We start from the raw sequence: 5410 nt of genomic DNA on the forward strand, positions 1-5410 counted from the left end.
TGACACCCACAAAGCTTTCCCATTAGTAAAACTTTAACTCTCACCTCTTTCCTTTTACAAGAGAAAGTTAATAGAAGACTTTTCTTAGAGTCACAAGTTACTAATTAAGCTTATGACTTGGTGTAATTAACTAAGAGGTCAAGTATCCTATTTATAGGCCATGAGGCCTGCTCCTCAATTCTTTCCCACCGATGTGGGACTCCAAAGGAGCAAACCCAACAGTTTTGAGTTCCATTATACATTAGGTTTTGGCTTACAATCAGTTCATGCTAACCAATTCAATGAGTCTTTCCGACATCGATGATGTCCGTTTTAGCTTCGGATATGATTTGATTTGATAATGTTCATTTGTCTGAAAACGGTGTCATCCAAAAATAAAAACTTTATCGAAATCGTTTGAAATGAACGTATTAATTTCTCAAGAAAACAAAGTTGCTTCGATTCTGGAAGTTGTTTCATGAATTCAGGTATATTATACTGAGTCCCTAATTAAGTTTCCGAAAGGAAATGCAGACAATGAGCTAAAGCAAATGAAGCCGCCACGACCGGAATAAAAAATTGATCCCTGCTCACTTGTGAGAAGTGGCATTTCTGAATGGGTCTTTTAGCTCACACAGCAAGCGTGTTGGTTGAATTTGGTTTTGTTATCTTCTCTAAATGTAGCACAGGAACCTCGGCCAGCTAAAAGACAATCTTCTAACTCTTCATTAAATCATGCATGCTAATTTCAGTTGCAGCCTAATAAAAACCGGCTACAATATTTGTTCTTTGAAGAAAAATTAAGTGGCCTGGTTCTTCCAACAAAAGAATTTCGTTTCTTATTTCTTATGTTCCAACCGATGAGTAACTAATAAATGAATACGAGAAGGCAATGTTTAATTACTTCCTTGTCACTGGAAAAACAAAATTGAACTTGCTGTTTGGACTCTGAACTAGTGCTCGACTTTCTCCTGTTTTTTGCCAGTTCAATTGCAAACTATGTCACCTCACAATGTCATTCCAAGTTTCAAGGTCTCAATGTAAGTTCATTATGTGTTCTTTTGCAAAAGAAAATTTATTTCTCATTCCGTAGCATGGATTAACAGACTCCTTTATGCCATGAAGGGATAAACTGAAAAGTAGAAAAAAAAAGATGGATTCTTTTCAGCATTTAGTGTTGCACACTTTGATGCTTTTACTTTCTCTTTATTGAAAAAGGATTATGCTTTTGCTTTTTCTTTTGATGACTTTACCATGAGGTTACATACTTGCATTGATTGGTGAAGTAATTGGGAAGGCCTAAGACCAAGAGGTGATCAGTTATTTATCTGGCTGACATTTTTCTTTCTAATAATTGTTCTTCTGTACTTTTAATTTCTCGACTTGAAATATAAGAACACATTGAGGCATGGTGTCCAAGGCAGCAGTAGTGCCTTTGAATAGTCAAGTGTCAACTACCCGCTCTTTGGTTATGTGGATATTTCTTGCTATACAGTCCTGTTTGCCATAAATGGATTGTTAGAATTTTTCAGTATATTTTGTTTTTTGCTGAATGGTTAGCGTTACTTTTTTCCGGTGTCAAGAGGAGGAGCAAGATCAAGAGCAATGTTCTGAAAACTTTGTTACCATGCTAGGGGAAGAAGAATTGCTATGACTACACTCATAGTCATAGTCACCTCATTAGACCACCTGCAAACATCACTTATTAAGCTGCAAACTATTTATGGATCATTACCTTTCCTCTTGCTCCTTTATTTTCTTCCCCAAAATAGAGCTAACCCAAATTCAGAAAAACAAGCGCTATTTGAATTTGCCTCTGTTGTTCCTCAATGTAGGAAAGTCAACTAGAATCCTGCTACTTCACTCTGCACTTCTTGGGTTGGTATAACTTGCACCCTGAATGGCTCCCGTGTACTTGGAGTTCGGCTTCTTGGTGTTGGACTTTTTTGGTCCCATTCCAGCCAACACCCTTGGGAAGTTGGATGCCCTCACGATGCTTAGTCTTCGATCCAACCGCCTCAATGGGAGCATTCCAATTGACATACTTTCCCTTCATTCCCTCCACTGCATGTACCTTCAAGATAATAACTTCTCAGGTAATGTTTTGTCTTCTTTTTCTCCCAGGCTTATCTTTCTCGATCTCTCCTTCAACTCCTTCACGGGAAACATTCCGGACTCGAGTAACAATTTAACACATCTCAGTGGCCTGAACCTCCAGAACAACTCCTTAACTGGATCAATCCCTCATCTTAACCTCCCAAGGCTTAAACATTTCAATTTGAGATACAACAACCTAAATGGTTCAATTCCATCAGCCCTACAGAAGTTCCCTCAGTCCTCTTTTGCAGGAAATTGGATGTTATGTGGGCCACCACTTAACCAGTGTTCTTCAGCTTCCCCCACACCTTCACCTTCTCCCACTCATTTACTACCCCCACCAAAAGTACCTCCAAAACCAAGAGGTGGTTCCAAAAGGAAGTTGAGTAAAGGAGCTATCATTGCCATTTCCATTAGGGGTTCTGCAGTGATGTTTCTTTTAGTTATAGTCATAGTGTTGTGCTGTTCAAAGAAAAAAGACCATGAGAACAGTAGTGGACAGAACGGGAAGGGTAGAAGGAACGAGAAGCCCAAGGAAGACTTTGGGAGTGGAGTGCAAGATGCTGAGAAGAACAAGTTGGTTTTCTTTGAAGGTTGTTCTTATAATTTTGATCTCGAGGATTTATTGAGAGCATCAGCTGAAGTTCTAGGAAACGGGAGTTATGGGACAACTTACACGGCCATTTTGGAGGAGGGAACAACAGTTGTCACAAAGAGGTTGAAAGAAGTGGTAGTGGGGAAAAAAGAGTTTGAACAACAAATGGAAATTGTGCAGAGGATCGGTCAGCACTCAAATATTGTTCCCCTCCGTGCTTTTCCACAACTGGTAGCTTTTCCACATTGTTGAATGGTATGTGATCACCCATCATCTTCTCCAACTTCGTTCTAGTTTCTCAACTTATTCATATTCCAATTAGCTGTTAAAGTAGTGTAATGTAGCAATAAGCTTTGTATGTCATCCACAAGAGTGACCCCACTATTTTCACTTTTCAGACGCATGCACAAATAAACAAAATCAAATGTAAGCATAAATTAATAGAGATAATTACACTTTACCCTCGATGGATTGGGTCGAGTTTGAGTTAGCGTGGTTTAAGAATATGTCCATTACCCAACTGAACTATCCTTCAGTAAGTATATTTTTAACCTCAAAATCCTTAAAATTTGCACGCGTGTCGCCTACCTTATGTTCATGAATCAGAAACTAGATAATTAGACAGTTACATATTCAACCATAAGTTAACAATTAGAATTTTCAAGTACTGCGTCTTGGTTTCCTTCCCATGAGATTGTGATACTTTGATGTATGAGCATCGTTTGATCACACTTTTAAAGTTGCAAATTTTTACTGCAATACACTCTCTCTGTTTACACTTTTTCTCTAATAGAATAAGAAGCAGGAATAAGCTTGTGATTAGATAAATGAAAATGATTTCAACTCTTATGTCACCTCTAAAAAAATATGATGCAGAAAACGGAAGTGACCCTTGTCCGTACAAATGGCTATCGCTCTAACTAACGGAAAAGAAGTGATTCCTCTCCCTTGTCAATTTTTACATTCATTTTATACGTCGATTACAGGAAACAGGGAAAGCAGACCAGCTTCATTAGACTGGTAGTCCAGAGTAAAGATTTGCCTTGGCACTGCAAGGGGCATTGCCCATATTCATTCTGAAGGTGGTGGGAAATTTATGCACAGAAACATCAAGTCCTCCAATGTTTTTCTTACGCAAGACCTCCATGGCTGCGTGTCAGATTTTAGTTTGACAACTCTGATGATTTTTCCTGTTGTCCCACCTAGAAGTGCAGGTTATTGAGCTCCTGAGGTGATCGAAACTAGAAAAGTCACTCAAAAATCTGATGTTTACAGTTTTGGTGTTCTCCTCTTGGAGATGCTGACAGGTAAAGAACCAATCTCATCTCCGGGGCAGGATGATATGGTTGATCTTCCAAGGTGGGTCCAGTCTGTTGTAAGAGAGGAATGGACTGCTGAGGTGTTTGATGTAGAGCTAAGGAGGAACAGAAATATTGAAGAAGAGCTGGTGCAAATGCTTCAAATAGCAATGGCTTGTATAGCCAAGGTGCCAAACATGAGACCCACAATGGGTGAAGTTATACGGATGATCGAGGAAAGCAGGCCATCTGATTTTGAGAATAGGCCATCACTGATGGTGGCCAACTCCTCCAGCTCAAATAGTGAGACACCATGATTGTCCTCGCCAATATTCTCAAGCTTCTGCCAAATACACCCCCTGTAAGCTTAGCTGCAGAAACTATCCGTATGAAAACCTTTTTCTAACTCTAGAATATGTCCAATTGTGTGATTCTTTTTAGGGCAAGGGTGTAACATAATAAATCGTTTATTATTTTTCCCAGGCCTCTTCTCACTACCGTAACAAAATTTGTTTCCAAAAAATTATGACTCGTTGACTATATATCTTAGGCTACATTTGGGTCCTTGAGGTAATGTTAGATGATCCGAGTTGATTTGTAAATAGTAACGTTAGTGCATGTTTGAGATTGCTTTGTAAAATATAGCTTATAACTTTAAAACTTATCACTTATAACTTAAGTAATAAATTTTACTATTAAAATTTATTTACTGTTTCGTAACCATATGTTTAAAACATTTTCAAATATATTACATTTGTTTGGAAACAAATTAAAAAATGTGTTTTCTTAAATTATGACTATATCTTTAAAAGTTTAGTTATAATTATCTTAAAGTTGTATGAGTATTTTTCTTATAAACAGTATTTTTAAAATTTGAACTATATTTCGGATTATGTAGAAAAACACGTTTCTTCAATCGTACTTTTTACCTTATTTGAGATTAAAAAGTATTTTAATATATAACATCAAAATAACCTATTTTTTCCATTAAAGAGATTTTAATGGCATCTGAAACGTGCAGTTTCCAAATCAGCCCGACGAAACAAAACATTTCATCTGAACTATAAAATTGAAAGATTGCTCAAAACAATAAAATTGAGCCTCATCTACACGAGACTGATTCTATTTGTTTCCACCATCACTATATACATGCGATCTGCAAATAAAAAACCTCGCCCTCCGATTGATTTTACAAAAAAATTGCAAACTTGATGATCTGTAGACCGGATTTATGGTAATGCAAATGAGATAGTTGCTGCTCGCTGGTGAGTGCATGGATGCCTGGCTTTTCAACGTTAATATTTTTAGAATAGGTGAACCTATGGTGCAATTTCACAAACACAACATACATGGCACTGCACCAATCGAAGGCAATCAACATCAAGGAATTCACAATGTACAAATAGCAGACACAATGTATTCTAGAAGCTCACATCAGATA

The 5410-nt window shown here is 37.5% G+C and overlaps 1 pseudogene; it reads left to right on the forward strand.

Annotated features, from left to right (window-relative positions):
• Positions 1 to 1274: 1274 nt before the first annotated feature.
• Positions 1275 to 4621, forward strand: LOC121263996 (annotated as a pseudogene).
• The last annotated feature ends 789 nt before the right edge of the window (positions 4622 to 5410 follow it).

This window comes from Juglans microcarpa x Juglans regia, chromosome 5D (assembly GCF_004785595.1).
Source record: "Juglans microcarpa x Juglans regia isolate MS1-56 chromosome 5D, Jm3101_v1.0, whole genome shotgun sequence".
Taxonomy (NCBI): Eukaryota; Viridiplantae; Streptophyta; class Magnoliopsida; order Fagales; family Juglandaceae; genus Juglans; species Juglans microcarpa x Juglans regia.